Here is a 21,523-nt window from a genome sequence, read left to right as displayed (position 1 = left end):
CAATTGTTAAAATCTATTTTCTACACCACTAGTTTCCTTAAGCTAACTTACCTAGAAGCATATTTGTTCGCTGAAAAATACTTAATGTGGAGATTAAATGTAAGTACAAACGCTATTGTTCGGCATGCAAATGTTTAATAAAACTCGAGCTAACTTTCCAGCAAAAATCGAGTTTGCTTCGGAGAATCCGAATACTTCAGCAACACTGTTTTTGATGGGCTAATGTTCAACCCTTCATGTTGACACCGCTTCCAAGTACAGTTCAATGCTGATTGTATTCTGTCACTGATTATATCAACAACAAGCGACCACAACGAAGGGGATAATATGCCTTCTTGAGGACATACCTTAGTGGTTTTTATTGTTATGGAAGTGTCTCCAAATTTAGCCGATACTTCCCTATTATTCAACATTTTCATAATCCAAATTTTAATACAGCGATCGAATTGCCTTTTCACCATACAATTTTCAATAGATTTATAGGATGCATTATCAAACGCACCTTCAACATCCAGAAATTTCAACATTTCGTTTCGTTTTGTCATCAACGATGTTAGAAATTCCGTGTATCGTTTCGATTCGTATCGACATGAAAAAATTCCGAGGGGGTTTTGTACAAGGGCCCAGATAGCCGTAGCGGTAAACGCGCAGCTATTCAGCAAGACCAAGCTGAGGGTCGTGGGTTCAAATCCCACCGGTCGAGGATCTTTTCGGGTTGGAAATTTTCTCGGCTTCCCAGGGCATAGAGTATCTTCATACCTGCCACACGATATACACATGCAAAAATGGTCATTGGCATAGTAAGCTCTCAGTTAATAACTGTGGAAGTGCTCATAAGAACACTAAGCTGAGAAGCAGGCTCTGTCTCAGTGGGGACGTAACGCCAGAAAGAGGAAGAAGGGGTTGTGTACAAGACACGACCGCATGGCGTTAACTACGCCAAGTGATTTTCTGCATTTGAAATTTAGTCGATTGTCATAGTTGCAGCCTTCCTTTAGTTCAAACTCTAACACGACTCTAACGGTCGCAACATTATAGATTTTCAACTGACACCCAGTATATTACCGTAAGACGTAGTCAACGTCAAAAGAAGAATGAGCGAAGAAGCAGAAATTGGTCTGCTTTTATTGTGTGCTTCCCAACCCACGTGTTTGAACGTGTTTGTTTGGGTAAGAAAGGGGTCGACATTTTCACAATTTTCGACAGTCTATCGTCAAAAATTAAAAATTTTCTTAATTTGAGTAAAATGTTGTATAAATTTCCGACCGATTGGTGGGAAAATATTGAAAATCTACCGGTAAATGGATGAATTATTAGTATTCAAAATCATACATGATTTCGTGACGGTCGCAAAATTTTAGATTTTCAAATGACACCCAGTATATTGCCGTAAGACGTAGTTAACGTCAAAAAAAAAATCATATCGCATGCCCTGAAGGCTGATTGACTACTTACTTCGTTTTAGCAGCCATGTTAGATTTATAGCATGAAATTTCAGCCCTCAAAATAGATATTGATTCGAAAAAGTATTAATATATGCAATTTCATGCAGAAAGTATGCTGATAGTATCTCAGATATGTAGATATGTGAAACCAACTTTTTTTTATTCGAAAACGTGTGATAAATTCTGGACAAACATTTGAGAAGAGCCCAAGAGGCCTTGAACCTTTTTCCAGAACGTGGCTATTGAGCCCTTTTTAGTCTGCACACGCAAACTAACACCACTATCAGGAAGATTAGTGTTAACTCTTTTGAAATGTTTGTCCAGAATTAGCAACAATCATCAACTATGCGAACAGATTTGAATGACGGCTTATTTCACCTTTACGCTTACCAACGAAGTTATTGTTGAATCGTAGATCAAGATAGCGTTAATCTATTTTTCAAATTCAACATACGCATTCTTTTCATTATTTCAATGAGAAAAAAAGGAATGAATGAAGAGTTGTTTCATGAATATTAACAGCGGACGGGCCTGGTGTAGTGGTTAGAACACACGCCTCTCACGCCGAGGACCTGGGATCGAATCCCATCCCCGAGATAGTCACTAAAAAATTTTAGTGACGACTTACTTCGGAAGGGAAGTAAATCCGTTGGTCCCGAGATGAACTAGCCCAGGGCTAAAAATCTCGTTAATAGAGATAGAAAAAATAAATAAATAAATTTTTATGTATGATTTTTTTCATTTGCTGCGGTAAGTCGCCTATTGTTGACTAGTCTAATTTCTTCTTAAATGTTACACAGTCCATGATTTTTTGTTGGTTCAAGTGTTTTTGACAGAGTATTAAACTACCGTCGTTAGAAAAAAAACGCTTGAATGAAAAAAAAATAGACAAATTTTTCGAGTGACAAATTGAATTAGAGTCTACGTTCTACGGCTTCAAATAAAGAGACAATGAGTTTTGACAATCGTGGTCAGTGTTACCGAATTAGATGGAATTGGACAACAGACAAGGTTTAGTCCAAATACAAATGAAGTTTTTAAATGAAATCTAGAACTTCATAAGGAGTATCTAGATGTCCTTCTGAACCAGGAAGCAAAACGTTTAACCCGTAAAGATAGAGAGCTACTCCTTGGACGTCTTTAATGGAAGATGCACAAATGTTTCCCTTATGGTCACAAAATTAAAAGTTTGTTCGAGGCCAATCAAAAGTGACATATCTGAGTAGAAAATCATCCGAGGGAAGAAGTTTATTCTGAACATTATGAATAATAACGATGAGAAAAAGAAAACACTATATAGAATATTTAGTTCTGAAAATCCTTTTTTGTTTCCTCTTATTAGCATTTTTTACATAAATTGCATGCAAAAACTCATAGGACGCTTTCAATAGTTATTCGTGAGTCAAAATTTATCTATGGAAAACACTCATTCTACCATACCGAAAAGACGTGTAAAATGTAATCTGAATCGAAGATTATAAGCCACTATTTCTGGATTAAATTCGCCTCTCATAGTCAAAAGATTGCCAAAAATTGAAATGGCGCTTACGACGAGCTGCCAGATTACAGCAATATAGAGTCTCGAAAATCGCCTCCCGGAGCAATTGCTACCGCTTTAAGACACACTACTCCCCAGAAACATCATCCGAAGCCCGCAAATCGTAACCATCCCCAATCCCAGCAGACACGGTGTCAAATCGACGCCAATAATGTTGCTCCCGGCCCGGCCGTTTCCGTCACCCAAACTAGTCCACATGTGCATCGCAGCCGAAGCAAACGCGCATTCCACAGATGCAAAAGTACAAAATACATTGCTGATAAGCGAGGCGACTCCAACTCACTTCTTCTCAGTCGTCGGGTCAGTCTAAGTAGGCAGCAGTAGCGCGCGCAAATTCATGTCTGTCTCCCGGAAAGTGGTTCCGTGAATCCACCTCCGACACTGGTGTGCGCCGCCACCTCGCACACCACCCCCGAACACCTTTAGCGAGGCGGCCGCATGCTTTATTGCGTTGTCCGTCGTTTTCGTTCGTCGCTCGGTCCGACTTGGTCCGATCCTTCGCTTGTTGTCAAATGGTAGGCTACTTGATGCACCAATAACAAACATTAAATGCTCCATCTTCTTCTTCTTGGCATTAACATCCTTACTGGGACAGAACCTGCTTCTCCGCTTAGTATTCAATGAGCACCTCCACAGTTATTAACTGCGAGCTTTCTTTGCCAAAGTTGCCATCTTCGCATTCGTATATCGTGTTGCACGTGCGATGATACTGTATGCCCCGGGAAATCAAGGAAATTTCCATTTCAAAAAGATCCTGTACTGACCGAGAATCAAGCCCAGATACATTTAGCATGGCTTTGCTTTAGCTTCATTTATGATACATCAGTTTTTGATTTTCCATAAAGTATTTTCCTCTTCTTACAGTCGCAAAAACCTTTCGTCCCGTCAAATCGAAATGCGAAGCGAAAAAAAAAAACGACCGGCAAACATCGAGCGAAGTCATCCGGGAGAGCTAATATGGTCTGGCAGATAACGTAAATTAATTTAAATGCGTTTTAAGAGGACATTATAAGCATTGATAACGCCGGGTCAGATCTCAGGTTCTAGAAGGAACGAGAGAAACGAGTAGCGCACTCTCTGTTCCGAGTCGTCGGGGCTTTGGCGACAAAAGCTTCCGTCTCCCCTGGTCGGTCCTTCCAATCCAATCGAGGCGGTAATGGATCAGTGCACGAAGGTTTTAAGTATCTATACTTTTCTTTTCAGAGAGACGTCGTCAGGGAAGAGAATGACCATCGGAGATTTGCTAATGCGGAAGCTAAACGAAGAAAGGGAAAATGCTAACCACATTAGGTGAAAAGAACAGTAGAGGTTTATGAAAAATTAACTCTTTTCATTAATTACTAAAAGCAATTTTATTTTGGATTACGTTTCTTTAACGGATTCAAATATTTTTTGAAATATATCAAATTGGAATGCTCGTTCTTTGAATGGAAAAGAGGAAGTGCTGTTTAATTTTCTTACAGCTAATAACATGCACATAGCAGTTATTACTGAACCTTAATTCAAACCTGGATCCAAACTCAAAAGAGATCCTATTTTTTTGTTTATCGTAATAATCGACTTGATGGGGCATGTGGGGGAGTTGCAATCATCATTCATAGGCGTATAAAACATCAACTGTTTTCATCATTTGAAACTAAAGTTTTTGAAACTTTAGGTGTTTCTGTTGAAACACAGTTTGGTAAATATACTTTCATAGCTGCCTATTTGCCTTTTCAATGCTCTGGGCAGCAAGTTAATTTGCTCCAAACTGACTTGCGTAAATTGACTCGCAATAAGTCGAAATTTGTTGTCATTGGTGACTTTAATGCCAAACATCGGTCATAGAATAATTCACATAGTAATTCCAACGGGAGAATTTTATTTGCTGAGTGCTCTTCAGCATATTTCTCAATTCAATACCCTGATAGCCCTACGTGTTTTTCCTCTTCTAGAAATCCATCTACGATTGACTTGGTCTTAATCGACTCTAGTCATCTTTGTAGCCAATAAGTTACTCATGTTGATTTTGATTCTGATCATGTCCCTGTTACATTTCAGATATCACATGATGCGATTCTCAATCCTATCAGCTCCACTTTCTACTATTTTCGAGCCGACTGGAATGTATATGAAACACATATTGACTTTAATCTTAATGTTAACTTCCAGAAAGCAGCTTATCATTCTTAGTTGATATATTTAACAAATGTTTTCAATTGGCATAGTTTCCTGACAAATGAAAAAATGCTGAGGTTGTACCAATTTTAAAACTAGACAGAAATCCTGCAGAAGCATCCAGCTATCGTCCAATCAGTTTGCTTTCCTCCATCAGTAAACTTTTTGAAAAAGTCATTTTGAACAGAATGATGGTCCACTACAGCGAAAATTCAATTTTTGCAATGAACAGTTCGGATTCCGCCATGGACATTCGACCATTCATCAACTTTTACGTGTAACAAATTTGATCCGTTCCAACAAATCTGAAGGCTATTCCACTGGCCTTGCTCTTCTAGACATAGAAAAGGCATTCGACAGTGTTTGGCATGAAGGTTTGATCGTAAAATTAAAAAACTTTAATTTTCCAACATACATTGTTAGAATAATTCAAAGTTATCTGTCAAATCGTACACTTTACGTTAATTATCAGAACTTCAGGTCTGAGAGACTTCCTGTATGAGCTGGTGTTCCTCAAGGCAGCATTTTGGTATCAATATTATACAATATTTTCACATCTGACTTACCTGAGTTACCTCAGGGATGTCAAAAATCCTTGTTTGCGGATGACACAGGCCTCTCCGCCAAAGGACGAAATCTGCGTGTCATCTGTAGTCGATTGCAAAAAAATTTGGATACTTTTTCGTCATACTTGCAAAAATAGAAGATTTCTCCTAATGCTTCCAAAACTCAACTAATAATATTCCCACATAAACCAAAAGCTCAATATTTGAAACCTTCAAGTAGACATGTTGTCACGATGAGAGGGGTTTCAATAAATTGGTCATATGAAGTCAAGTATCTAGGGCCCAAGCTAGATAAAAATTAAACTTTCAAAAATCACATTGAGGGCATTCAAGCCAAATGTAACAAATATGTAAAATGTCTCTATCCCCTTATTAATAGAAAATCAAAACTTTGTCTTAAGAACAAGCTTTTGATATTTAAACAAATTTTCAGGCCAGCCATGCTGTATGCTGTACCAATATGGACTAGCTGTTTTAATACAAGGAAGAAATCTCTGCAGAGAAATCAAAATAAAATTTTGTATTTACCGGTAAATTTGTCCGCAACAGTCCAAAACTCATACCAGTCTTTAGTGCGAAAGATTGGAGCACAACAAAGAAATACCAACGCCGAATGACGGCGACCCAACCAACTCACGTAAAACTGCAGCAATTATACGCTTGCAACATTATTAAATTACCGGAAACAATGACAATTAAATTAATTGAATCGTGAGCTCGAACCGAATAAAAAACAGAAAAATGGACGTCCTCGCTTGGCAACGACGAAGACGACGACGTCGGTTCTATCACATCGATCGAAACTTTTGCGTTTCGTGTGGGCTTCGAAACAAAATGAAGGTGGACCAGCCAGAGACGGGTTCGGTCTACAACTGACCGACACTGTATGCTTTCGGTCAAAAGTGTTGGGCACCGCCGCCGTCTATGTATCACAAATTTGCGTGAGACCTGGCCGTGTCGGTAATTGCGGCGATCCGGAGCGGAATGGATTCGTGTCTCTATTTGCGTTTTCCTAACATCCACTAATGGATGTACTTTATTGATGTTTTGATCCTCGTAAGAATTTGAGCGAGGAATGGGATTTGATATACACTCTTAAGGTAAAACGAAACGAAATAGAACGAATTCTTGAATTTTGACTAATCTAGAGAACCATTCAACCATTCAAGCTGAAAATCTGACCGATTGGTAAATTGCTTGTATTGAGCAACCCGTAACATTTTCAGCCAGAATAACCGTTTGGTTCTCTACATGCTCAACTATTTCACCTTCCCCGAAATTCAAGTAAATGGCATAAAATGGCATAGATTGACTGTACATGTCAATGGTTGCTATTCCGTGATTGATCGGAACTGGTAATGGGACTTTCACTTTTTCTCGAACTAAACATTTTAACTGATCAATAACAGTGTCGGCCAAGTCCTTACAGTCAGTTGGACTGCGAAAGATAAATTAAATAAATAAAAAGACCGAGAATACTTCTGCATCTCCACAACTACCACGGGGGTGTTATTTAGTGAGGAAGGAAAAAGGTGTAGGGTCACCTTTGGTCGGTAATGCGATCCATAGAAAAGAACAAAAACGACTCTTACTTTAAACTAGTTTCGTAGTTTTGGCTCGCAGTCAAAAGATTACCGTAGACATTGGTAGAAGGTTAATTTTGATAATGACGAAAAAAGATAGTATGTGAATACTAAAATTACATGAAACGGCAATAAGGATTAATGTCAACACTTGTAGTGACGAACCATCCATTTTTTCCAGTTATATAAAAGTAACGTTGTCCCGACCGAATTTTTCAATCATAAGCATGAAACGAGTCAGTTTCCAATCACGATTCATCTTGATTCTGTGGCTTTTACTTAGTTTTAGCATCCTTGGGTGCAAATATATCTTCATCTGCCTATAACCCTATCAAATAAACAACTATTGTAGTGGCACACGATGATAAAATTAATGTTCCTTCATATCGTAAAAATCGCAGGAATAACTTCCTCAAATGCTCTTTTAAGTCGAAGGAATCAATTAGAGAATAATCTTCTTTCCTAAGTCTCCTAAACATTCTTGTCTTGGAAAAGTAGAGAGCATCAATATCAGAATGGCCTACCTTGGTAACCAATAAGCATTTGAATATGCGCTAAATCAGTCTTCTAATTGCATTTTATATGCTAACTGCCCTAATATAGCACACTGATTGCTTAGCTGCTTTAAAAAAGCAAATGTAACAAAGTTGTAATTTAATTCTTAATAAATTATGTTCGAAAAATACGTCATGAAAAAACCGTTCGATTCTGACACGACTCGGTTTTGGCAATACGCAATTTTTGGACGGGTTGCCAAAATCGAACAGAAGCAATTCGAAGAAAATCATTGTTTGAGAATTGTTTTTTGATACAAAGTTTTTTAAATTGTGATCTACTTCAATAGTTTATACGGCCATTTATATCGAAAAATAAATATACAAGATAAAAGATTGGGCAAAATTGTAAGGCGTTTGGTCCCGGAGTGTACACGGCATGATCCATATATCATTTGAAAGATTCACGTAAATATGATCACATATCTTAAATATCCGCGAAAAAATTATGTCGCGTATATAAGGAATACCAAAAATATCGAAAATCGGCTTTTTGGCATAAATTTTGGGTCCGATAGGCAAGCCTCGTTGTAAATGAAGCCCATCCGTTACTATTGCACTAATTACCGGAAGAAGACTGCTTATGGACCATTTTATGCTTAGCAAGTGGTGGAATTCTCATTGGAAACATTTCTACAACGCTGCGAAACTTTTTCTGCGGGAAGGGCATATTGCCCGGTTTGATTCAAAACGTCCAGATTTGGACCGTTTACAGAAAATGTCTTGTACTCTTGCTACCTGGTAAGAGAAAGTTGCATGCAGAGCATTACCTACTAACTAAATAACGGTTTGACACCAAAAACTCTTGAAGTAATGCATTTGCTGCTGCGATCAAGCAGTTTTTTTTTCTTAGGGGGGCGTATTATACCTGTTTACCCTAACAACGAGCTGTAGCGATGCCAGAATGACCTTCATCGACTGAAATAGAGAAAAATAAGACGTTCGGAGAAGGTGGACCTGCTGTTTCATACTGAATGTGAAGGGCTTACTGACAAGTTATTGAAGAGTGATAGAAAGAGGGAAAGAAATAACAGATAATATAAGAAAGGCACTCGTTAGAAAAATAGTCCATTGGACGGCAAGGCGTTCGCATACCAACTCGTAAATGAATGATGGTTGACAATTTTGTTAGCCAAAAATCGGTTGGATAATGTATGAGTAAAAGCGACACTATGTAAGCAACAACGTATATAGTAAACAGTGCGAGCCAGTTCCAGTGAGCTAGATTGCCATTGATTTAAATACATGAAATCCCAAAACTACGTATATGATACTGATAAGTTGAACGGACCTTTTTACATCTAACGTTTTGTTTAGTGCTGATGATGTTGTTCATAGAGTTTATGCTGGTGGCTTTATTGAACTCTTTGCAAAATCAGTTATCTTAAAAGACACCACCCATTTTTCTCCCATTACAGTTTCTGTGTAGTTTTTCACCAAATGAGGCTTATTGTTAACAAAAAATATCCCAAAAATCGGTTACAACATATTTGAGAATATTAATATGTATTTTTTACGATTCTTCAATGTATTCTAACCTAACATCACCATGTAATGTTTTCATCTCTGAATTAAAGTCTAAATTCACTTCTGTAAAACATATAGTTTTTTGTCACTATATAGGGGAAGAAAACACTAAATGTTTTCAGTGCTAGTTTCAGAGTTCAACAATTGATAATGCAGCGTAAAAAAAATCAACGAAAATCCATCTTAAACTATGCCAAATAGATAATTTCTCACAGGTAGAATATTTATGACCCCAAACCAACTTTTTTTGTCTCATTTAGATCTTTCTCATGATATATAAGTCATATGTGTACATTCCGTGCAACAGAACTGCCCAATCTCCTTCAAATTTTCCGTTTCTAGAAAACAAAAGGTCGGTATTACTCAACTTGTTGTATAAAATGTTATTATTTCAAATGTTTAAGGCTAAGCAGCCCGTTATTCGTTGACATTACAGCTCGCAATTTAAAAGTAATAAAACTCAGTCCTCATAGTTGATATTGATACGAAAAAGTATCACTATATGTGCTTACATGCAGAAAGTATGGTGATACTTTTCCAGCTACATCACTGTAATACTAACTAATTTTCAATGCGGAAGCAATAAGTTGGTAAAGGTCTTCGCTGTGAAAATTTGAGAGAGAAAAAATGTATCAATTAACAATTCTATGCTACTTACGAAAGCTTTAGCTTCTCCTCAATATTATTTTTCATATTATAATGCAAAGTTCAAGACCTTTTATATTTTGCGAAAATTAAATTTTGTAAATTTCTTGAATTTTGATCCATTTTATCTTGAACTTTGCCTTTCTAAAAGCGAAATGAAACAAAATAGTAGTTCTGAAATATACTCGGTTGATTCTGATTTGCTGTGAACTTTCTACTGTAAACATATCCTGTTTCTTACAGTTTTTAGTGAGAATTTAGGTCAATTGTGTGATGAATAGGATTCATGATAGCACGCAAGTGTACTATAAACTCGACTTGTGTTCAGGGCGAATTGAAATCATCAATTAATTTCGGGTCGTTTATAATGGAAATTGTACTAAAACGTTTTTTTTTTGTGTGTGCTAGAATAAGTATATCCAATTCGGAAGGTTCTTGGTTCAAATCTCGCTTTTTCATTTTTTTTCAATACCAGTTTAAGAAATGTGAGCCACCATTTCATAAAACGTTCAATGCTTACATTGGCTTTGCTCTCTATTATACTTTAGTGAAGTAGATCAGTCAGTCAAAGAGTTTTCAATTTTCCCGGGAATTGACTTCTCGGGAAACGGGAAATAAAATTATCATTTCCCGGGAATTCCCGGGATCCCGGGAAATTCTAAAGTCGTAAAAGTTATGCTAATTTGATGAAGTTTTTTTAAATAATGTCTTATTTTATGTATGTTTTATTTTAACCCATTGCATTTGCACGATTGGTTCTCTCTTTTTATGAGTAATTTATTTCTTCTTTCTGGCGTTACGTCCCCACTAGCACAGAGCCTGCTTCTCAACTAAGTGTTCTTATGAGCACTTCCACAGTTATTAACTGAGAGCTTACTATGCCAATGACCATTTTTTGCATGCGTATATCGTGTGGCAGGTACGATGATACTCTATGCCCTGGGAAGTTGAGAAAATTTCCAACCCGAAAAGATCCTCGACCGGTGGGATTCGAACCCACGACCCTCAGCTTGATCTTGCTGAATAGCCGCGCGTTTACCGCTACGGCTATCTGGGCCCCTAATTTATTTATTTTTATTTAATTAGTAATTTATTTATGTTCCTCCAAAAATATTTGCTTCGTTTTTTGCTAGGATTTTTAACAAAAAAGTTTATAAAATTAAGCAAAATTATATGTGGAGGTATCATATGAAGTTCAAATAATATTTACCAACGTTTAATAAATCTTTACAAAACTAAAATAAAAAACAAACAAGAAGAAACCTTGAAAACTTTATAATTCTACTCAAATCATGAAATAGATTATTCGAAAATTTCTCTATATTGTATTGCCAACTAGTTGTCCCGGTAAACGCTATATTGCCAACCAGTAGGCAGTGAAGTAAGCCATGTAGAAACCACCTATAAAATGTCAGTGAAATATATCCCGTTTTCTTCCCTTTTTTCGGTTGGTTTTCACCAATATTTTAACTCACAATCGTATCTCTTCTAGTGAGGACATTGTTTGGTATGATATGAAAAGTAAATTGTGCGATAGTTTTTAACTGAATATACATGGTCAATTCTATATTTAAATAGAGCTTCCCGGGAACTACAGAAATCCCGGGAAATACGGGAATCCCGGGAAACAGAAAATCATTTCCCGGGAAACGGGAATCCCGGGAAATCTCAATTCCCGGGAAATGTTTACGGGATTGAAAACTCTAGTCAGTCAATAACACGACGAAACAATTTTTTTTTTCAAGCACCACTTGATTTGAGTACGCTGAATCTATTGCCGTTTTCAAAAATGCTGTAACACGTCTGATTTTTGAGACATTTACTATAGAAAACGCATTATTTATCGATTTCAGATTTCAGCAATAGATTCATTCATCCCAAATTAATTGGAGACACACAAAAAGGTATCTTTTTGTTTCGCTGTGTTGTAGTTAAATGATCGACCGAAATTGTGAGTATTAAAGTGAAGATGAATCGAAGCCAAATCTCACATTTTTAAGAGCACAAATCTGGAGAACTGAACATCCGTTTGAGCTGAAAATTTGATCGATTGGTCTTTTGCAGACGTGTTTGATTCCCATCTGAATATTCCCTAGTCCATATTTGTGAAAAAGTATACTTATAAAACTAGTGCACATTTTTCGTGAAGTATTGGTTATGAAGATACTTTACCGGAAGCCTATCCGAAAAGATCCTCAACCGGCGGGATTGGAACACATCACCCTTAGCATGTTCTTCCTGAATATTTGCGCGTTAACCGCTACAAATACTTGAACTCTGACATACAGACTTAAATTTGGAAATGTATCTCACTAAAAGAGGAATACAACAGCTGATATTTCAATTATCATTTCATGAACCTCGGTAAATGTTAACGTGTGTGTTGCGTAACGGAAATCTGACTTATGATTACATAAGGTCAAAACACACAGGAATCATTCGATCATGAGTCTTATTTTTATATTCTGATTTCTACCCGTGCGGTAATGTATTCCATTAACAATTTTAATTGCTTACATATTGTACCAATATTTGGTATAAACATAATTCTTGGGAATCCATTTCGCTGAAGTCGATGAAATTAATCAAGTGTGTATATACTGGAATTTAATGAGTTAGTAAAATATATTCAAATCAATATGTTGTGAACTTATAAGGTTTAATTTCTACGATGATTTATTTTCATCAACTACACGGATAAAAATCTGATTCCCACACCATGATTTACAAGTCATGGAATTCATAAATTGATTAGGCTATGATATCAGGACGACAAATCATGATTCTTCATAAACGTAACATCAAGAGCGACAATACAAAGCGGTGCACGTTGCTTCAACTCATTCGCATCGATCACCCATCATTCATCACGATAGATTGGTACTGTGGTAAAGTACGTGGCTCTTAATCAGTAGGTTCTTGGTTCGAATTTTGCTACAGCAAATTTTTTTTTTGTTTTCAATTTATTGGGTTGATTGACGGATATATAAATAGATCCGAAATGGATGCGCGAATCATGATTTTCGAGCATTCGATGCATGATTTCGAGCACTCAGCTGCAACTTGTGTCGCGTTACGACAATCTGACTAATGATATCGTGAGTCCAAATCATGGTGTATTTTCATAAGATGAAAACACACTGGAATCATGATATCCGGGTGCATAATCATGATTTTGGATTCTGATTTCTACTCGTGTAGTTATGAAATTTTCAAATCACCCATCAAAGGCTAGGTTACTCAAATCCAAAGATGATCACCATGATAGTTGGCAAGCATTCAGCAAACGTTTGCAAGGCCATAGATTTTATCATTCAGAAAATCTTACTCTAATGTGCCCGAGGAAACTTATGGTAGTGCACCAGTGCATCTCTATTTTTAAAGAAGAAATTACTGCTAGGAAGTGTCCAACGCCAATATTTGCCCTGTAATTATAATTGAAAGTTTCGAAACACAATAAATACTGAGACAAACATCAACAGAACTCACCAGACAATAACCAAAACAATTATTCAAAACTTCAAAATCGTGACTTGCTCGGTCAACAACTGACTGTATTCACCATTCGAAAAACGTCCCTCGTCCAGCAGAAACCCACACTCATACGGCAGGTGCATCGCCCAACCCAACAGCCAAATTAGCTTGATTGAGCCTTTTGCGCACCCCATTGTCGGTCCAGCAACCTCCTAAACCATACTCCCGTTAATGTCTGTACAATTTTCAGCACACCTCCCATTATCCCTTGGCTTGCTCGAACACAGACGGCGGACATGTTCGCATTATGTCGATCATTCATCACTTCTACCACCCGTTGGCCGAACCTAATTAAAACGACCACCAGAACCGGGAGGGCGTTCCCGATGATTCCCTGTATACCGACGGCACTTACCTTGATGCAGGTCTGGACACTTCTGCGAAGTCACTTGAAATTCCGTGTTTCTCGGCTTTCACTTACGACACTTCAACGCGTATTGCGCCAGTACTTCTCACTATTCATTTGGCCGTCGGCAACACCATAACCGAGTCAAACACTTGCAATCTTCTCTAATCCGCACGTCCTCGAAACTCTAGGCTGACGCTAATCCCGAACACTTGAAATCCTTCGCGGGAGGCTAATTGCGGTTGATACGCCTAATCAGATTTCAATTATTGCACACTCGATTCAGGTTTTCTCCGGCGCACTCTCCGTTGAAAAGGTTTAGTCATCAGCTACCGCGTTCGTATGGGAGATTCCACTGGACACTAATTGGTGAATCTCCGCGACTCTAAGATCTTCGGCGGTTCGCAGTCCTTCGCTAATTGGTCGGCTTCAAAGGAGACACCGCGACGGAGCTACCGGTCTAGGGCCTGCAACTTCGCTAATAGAATTATCAATTTCTCTTCACTCCCCGAACCTGCCGGTAGACGTTCACGTGTTTTTTGTTGAGCTTTGCAACGAAGGTTAGATGGGGTTTTTCTTCTTCCGAGGGTGTCACTTTTCCTCCGCTAAAACTGTTTCAAGGTCCACGCTGTCTTCAATGCGAAGAGGCACTGTTATTTTTGAGTTGTCATCAATATCCAATTAATTCCACTCTGAAAGGCTGCAATTATTCATGGGCACTGGAAGGCACTTTTTTCCGTACAATTGTTATTTTGGGCGAACTCACTCCCTCGGTAGACACTAGCGAGTTTGGTAGAGGCAGAGAGGACTCCAGCCGAACAGCCGTACCGTGGCTAATTGAAAACGAATTGGATGAGTTATTTTCGAGGCATCAACAAAACGACGGCGACGACGGCAGCAACACAACACATAACAACAGGGTTCCCGAATTGGCACCAACAAAGCTCTCCGCCAAACAAAGGGAAAACACACCGCCGAACAGCATTTGCATTATTTGTGCATTGTGTCTTCGCACGAAACCGTTACACCGAACTGCGCTGCACATGCGCGTAGTCAAGCGCGATACCGATTACGCTTCAGCATAAAAAGATTGTTCCTTCAACGTCCAGGCTCGATTCCAGACCACCAAAAAAAACTGATCGTTTATATCGTTTGACGCTTTCACGCGTGACGATGCACCGCTAAAACAATAACAACAGCAGCAGTACCAACAGCCACAAAAAACTATCACACAGCGAAACGAACGCACGGGGACTACCTTCACTCTGACTACGCCAAACGAACGTTGAACAAGAACTGAGTGGCCGCTATCGCAACGTGTAAACAACCAACCCAACCTGTCCAGGTAGATTCGCTGCATTCACATAAATTAAAAACCAACACCCAACACACCTTCCGTCCGCGCGCTCGCTCACCTGTGTAGTGGTGAAGCATCGCGCGATTCCGCGCACGAACCGCGATTCGTCTCTTTCTATCGCGAACACGACTACCGCAACACCATTGTGCAACCAGTAGTGACCCGCCGACCCACCCGCCACTCACACAACCACCTTCGGCCCGAAACCAACCGAACCGGTCCGACCACAGCCGCAGCGCAGATCGCTGCCGACGAATGGAGTGTGAGGCCAGAACCGACAACCATCAATAGAACGCCCTGTAGGCACCGCCTACTTTCGCTTCGCTGGGAAACGCTCTCGACCAATCCGGACGCTCGTTCGCGTCGCGCACACAGCACTCACTGACTGGCAGTCATAAATTTTCACCTGCTTGCGGTGAAACACCCCGCCGCACTCGGTACAGGTTAGCGAGCCAACGAATTGGATTTGCATCTCGACAATCTCGACTTCGTCGAGGGGAACGATGGCTGCCCGGTACTTTTAAGTAGAGAGGCATGCTAATCAGCGACGTTTGAATAAGTGATATTCACTTACGGTCATTACGGGAGGGTACTAACCCCCTTTGGCTTCGGTGGCATTCGGAGAAGCGGAGAGTAATTATGCGTAATTGACGTGGGACAGCGCTGCGGTTAGAAGCGAATCTAATTAAAGCTGGTTCGGGCCATGGGAACGGTAATTGCGCAAAGTGTGATGGATGAATGGAGGTTTATGGTCGGTGCGGATTATTACTCGAGGTGAAAGGGCTTCGATATGGCTTCTGGATGGAGGTGGAACGTTTAAAAAGGTATTTGTTCGTGGTCATTCCGATTTATGAGATATGTATCTTGAGTTTTGATTTTTTTTTTCAGTGAATGATTAAGTGTTGCTGCATATCATTTGAGTTTCATTTTGTAAATTACCTACGTGATTAAGTTAACGGCGTTTTTTTATACCGTTGCACCTTAACTGATTTTTCCATCCTTATTTATTTGTAGGAACCTTTGATTTTCCTCAAGGGTTGTAATGTACTTAAATTTTATCATGAGGATAGTGTACGGATTGTACAATAAAGATGGGCCATTCACTTCATTATTCATTCATATGAGCCAGCTTTCTTAAATCATTGAACGAACCTTGATCATTTTCCAAAGAGTTACAATTCGATAGCCAACTTAAAAAAAAGTATGGCAATTAATGATCATCAAAATTAATTCAAGGATTATCAAATTCAATTGTTTTCTGTTTCTTAAACTGAATGATTCAGTTGATCAAAAGAAACGATTTACTTTTTAATTACCTCGTCCTCATAGACCAGTGACTTAAAACAAGCAAGCTATAATTTCCAAACCAGATAGCTTAACGTAAAATAATCTTGCTATATGGTTGAAATAAGCAACTCGAGTTATCAAGTTTGAGCTTTGAAATTAAAAGTAATACTGTAAATGCATACTGTAAATTTGGGTGTTACAACAAAAGTTTAAAAATAACTGTTCAACACGAAAATTAAATGAAAAATAAGTCATGGTTTCCTTAGTATCAAGATGGCCATCAATTGAGCCGTTATATAGAAAATTTAAAAATGTTTGATGAATAACAATAATAATCGAAATAACGCAAGTGTACCGGGGGCGTTACACCCGTTGAAGCTGCGGCAGCAATACCCACAAAAATGTTGAAAATTTGACGAACAGCTCACCAAAGTACAAAAGTAAACAGTATGATGAGATTGTTGCCGAATACCATAGTTAGTGTGACTGATTATAAAAGTTTACATTTGAATTTTTGAATTTTTGACAAATTGGAGTTAATACCATGGAGAGTCATCAAATGATAAATACTTAGCATAATAGTCACATTGAGATTATAAATGAGCCTCGTAATGTAATAACAATGGAATTTCTATCAGAATTATGTTCTAGCTATTCACCTAGTATGCGATATGAGTTGTACAAAATATCAGCCTCAAATAAGCACTTTTGAGTTCCTGGTAATTTTTAGAAATTTTAGTTTCCTCCCATACTACCATAAAATGCACGCTTGGTACTCCATTTACTCAATGCCTACTTTTGTTGAATGTTACAAATATGCAGTTATGGGCAGTATACTGAAGTTGTGTGTTTTGATTAAGCTACACTTATGGTGAAGATGAATCGAAGCCAAACCTCAAATTTTCAAGAGCACAAATCTGGAGAACCAAACATCCGTTAAAGCTGAAAACTAAATCGATTGGTCACTAGCTGGTGATGACCAATCGATTAAGTTTTCAGCTCAAACGGTTGTTTGGTTTTCCAGATTTGTGATCTTGAAAATTTGAAGTTTGGCTTCGATTCATCTTCACCTTACATTCTGATTCTGAAGTTAAGAATAAAAATAAAGTTGTACTAAACTATACTCAAACAAAATTATTAAATTTTGTTTAAATTAAATTTGCTATTAAATTAAATTAATTTCAAAAAAGAACTGAATTCTACAAGTACGGAAGTGAGTAAACTTATGATTGCGACTTTGATTTACGACTACCTACCTTGATACCTCGATCGCTGCTTACGACTACGGAAGTTAAATTTAAACAGATAGATTGACTAGGGACAAATATCACTGGACGTTAGAAAAGTTGACAAGGAGTCATATAATTGTGAGTATTTAACACATTTCACCGAGAACCATAAGAATTAAGAACTGTATTATCTTTTTAACTTAAAAGCTTTTTCATGAATAAAATAAACTGCTACGAGCTGATCTACGCTACGATCAGTGGCGTAGCTAGGATTTTTGAGGTCCGGTGCGGGGTTCAATTTGGAGGCCCTCAAAATTAAGGTGAACGACGTCTAAATGTAATGCACTACCTTGAAATAAACGACGAACAGCTTTCAAAGATTTAGAACTAAAGTGATGGAACTTATTGGCTATCCATCAATCACGTGACACATTTTTGGGAGATTTTTAACCCCCCTCTCCCCATAGTGAGATTTTTTGCATAAAAATTGAAAATTATTTGCACGGCGCGTAAAAAATCTCAGACGAGGGGTCCCCCATAACCTCTTAAGCAATTAATGAACGGCTTCAATTATGAGTTCTAGGAAAATCTGGACATTTCCTAAACTTTGTGTTCGGAGTCGGAATTGATTTTGAAATTCTTGATGAAATAAATGCCTTTAAAATCAATAATTTTGCCCAAAATTTGCTTCAAATAACTCCATAGATTTATTCAGAAGCTCATTGTGTGATTTTCACAACTTATCTAAGGATTCCGAGTTAGATCCGTAGAATTTTTCTAAGGAAAACCATAGAAGTTACCTCAGAGATTCCATCATGATTTTCCATCAGAATTTTTTGAAGAAAATCATAAGTACACCAGAAATATTCCCAATGATTTTACTGGTGTCCGGTCATTTGGACGAATGCCGTTTGGCCGAATTACGAACAAAAAACTAATCGAATTTCTTCAACGTTGATGTGTAGGATTAATGAGTGTCTTAATTTTTATTATGTGGCGGGACGTGTTTGTCGCTATATAAGTGTTCCTAAAGAATCATTAAATCGATCCTTTAATTCAGTACGAAGTCGTGAACTCCACCTATCGCCTCAAACTAATGGTTGGTTCGTCTCTGGGTTACCAATGGTGTTCTTGGGTTCAAAGTGTTTCTGAATGACTTCATCAGAATGTTTTCCTTCTTTTAAACATACCGTAAAATGGGGTGTTAAGGGATGAAAAAAAATTCACTTAAATTCGGGGAACTTCTAGTATGCCAATAATTGAACAAAATACAGTCCTACCATTCTCCCGACGTGTTTATCAAAAGCCAATTACAATGAAGACGATTCTATGGCAGATTTCTGAGATAATCATAAAAATGTGTGATTTTTGGCGAAAATGCAAAATAGGGTGTTAAGGAATTTGAGCTTTGTATATAAAACTTTATTTTGCCAACAGCAACAAAATTATTTTGGTCAACATCGTTGATGTGTCCCTTCAACTCTAAAGGTCTTGTTCAATCTAAAGATGATATTACTTCAATAAAATTCAAGGTGGAACTCCTGAAAACGCTAACCGTTTTATTTTAACTGCTAAATCTCTCATACTCATTGATTCTATTTTCAAGCAAGCTATCAGTGCATCGCACAATTGTCTTGAAAAGATTTTTATACTTATATGCAGTATTCGTATCCTAGAACAGTGCAGAGCAATCATGACTTGTCAAAAGAAGAATAATTTCAACAAGCTTTAAGTGTGAATAGGGTAAGTGTCCAATTTGCCTTTTAAATAAAGCACCACACCAAATTCAGAGTTTCTTAATATCAAAAGTATCAGCTGATGGCTGATGTTCCAAAACTATCAATACCACTTGCGAGCTATCAATATCACTTTGATTTGACAACCAACAGCATTGATGCGACATAGCAATTTAGATCATAATCACTGCAGAATGAGTGATCACGTGGTTATTATCCATGCTTTTAAGGTTTTTTAGTGACCAACACGTAATTTCAATCTGTTAGCAGCACTGTCAAAAAAATCATACGTACATAAATTGCCATTTTATTTGCCTAATTTAAGGCTAAACTGAACCCATCAGTGATATCCATAGTCTATCGCTATCAATGCACTGGTGATGGAGTAGACAGCATGATGTTGATGTGATATGGAATGATCCGAATTGTATCGCATTCGGCCTGTACAAATCAGCAAATTTTAAGCGTTGATAGTGACAGCGAGCAACTCTGCACCAAATAACGGATTTGCATGTAACACCCAGTGGCATGATCGATAAAAATCCCAACGAAAATTTTCCAAAATAGAGCGAAAATCGCTCACACTATACCGCACACTATATATTTTCCAAAAAGAGCTCGAAAATAACCTTATATTATAATTGTTTATCTAGGTCCTAGGTAATGCTGAAAAGAATTAATAGCTCCAAAACCATCTCAAATAAGATAATCATTCTTATATGCAAACTTTACACCAATGTGAACAGCTTTTGAAAATGTTATCATGAAAAACCCTTATTCACATTAATCAATTTTTATCTACATTTTTTTAACAATTTTACCAAATTTTGAAATAAGTCATTTTTGGTGATATTTAGTGACTTACTAAATAGATCCCTTAACTTTACGTTGTTTACTTTTAGTTCAACTTCACGGAACAACTCAAAACTATATTGAAAAATATTAAGGCATAAATTTAATGAGTTTAGTTACTAAGAAAAGTTAGAATAGATAATTCCTTAACACCCCACTTATTTTCAGTACAAGACTTTTTTCATGAAAGTTTCTAAAAATCGAAATCCACACATAATTTTAAGAAGTTTTTGTCTGTACTATGATCTCAATTAAATTTCCTTATCTTCTACCTTACTCGCAAATTTTTCTCAAATATATTTCATGGATTTGTAGATAAATGTTTTTAGACCATAAAATTTGAACAAAAATATTTTGAAAGGTTTTCAATTTCTAGAAACCACAATACTTCATATTAATAGACAGCTCCTATTATATAATGCAGTTCAGAATCCTCCGAACAAATCGAGCATTTCAGATGACTTATATGATGACTTTCTAGGTTTCTGTGATTTGTCGAACTTGGTTGAGAAGTTCAATCTCTTAAAACCCCACGAGTCCTTAACACCCCATTTTACGGTAGGCTATTATTTCGATTTATACTGGATTCATTACTATTAGCAACCATTTAGCATATATTTTTATTGGAAATTTTTCCTCATTGGCAGTTCTTCGTAGTTATACTGAAATAACGATTATTTGCATTACACTTGCTTAAATTTTCATAGGAGATTTTTCCTTTTTGTGATCATCTGCTGTTCTTTCAAGAGAAAAATATTTTCCATAGTTATTCGAATTATGGCCATTGTCAATATTACACCTTGATGAAAGCGACGATTTGTAATCGTAAAGTAAATTATCACCTATGAGTAGTTTGCCGGCGACGATTTTCTTGCACTGTTTGAAAGTTGCTAGCGCGTTTTGTTGCCAATGAAACAAATAATAATACGTTCATAAAGAGTTTTATTCAAAACATCTCTGTACCGTTGCTTGTGTACATCAGAAGCTAAAACTTGTGGTAGCTAGAACTATGCAATAATTTACTTAGTACGATTCGAGGGAACGAAGCAAACTGGTCATGTAAAAGAACAAAAAAATCGTAAACCGTTTACAGTCAACTACTGAATACAGACGCAATGCGCAAACCTCTGCTGGCAGGTATTACTGC

The 21,523-nt window shown here is 37.5% G+C and overlaps 1 protein-coding gene across 2 annotated transcripts in view; it reads right to left on the bottom strand.

Moving 5' to 3' along the window:
- Positions 1–15,332, bottom strand: part of LOC5565010 (homeobox protein aristaless) — a 360,007-nt gene extending 344,675 nt beyond the window's left edge. For both annotated transcript variants that reach the window (XM_021846329.1, XM_021846330.1), the window contains exon 1: positions 13,925–15,332. The gene's annotated coding sequence lies outside the window, so the exon portion shown is untranslated. The remainder of the gene's footprint in view (positions 1–13,924) is intronic.
- Between the last annotated feature and the right edge of the window lie 6,191 nt (positions 15,333–21,523).

Source organism: Aedes aegypti, chromosome 2, assembly GCF_002204515.2.
Source record: "Aedes aegypti strain LVP_AGWG chromosome 2, AaegL5.0 Primary Assembly, whole genome shotgun sequence".
Lineage (NCBI taxonomy): Eukaryota > Metazoa > Arthropoda > Insecta > Diptera > Culicidae > Aedes > Aedes aegypti.
The sequence above is the reverse complement of the archived record's forward strand: the minus strand, read 5'-3'. Positions and strand labels throughout refer to the sequence as shown.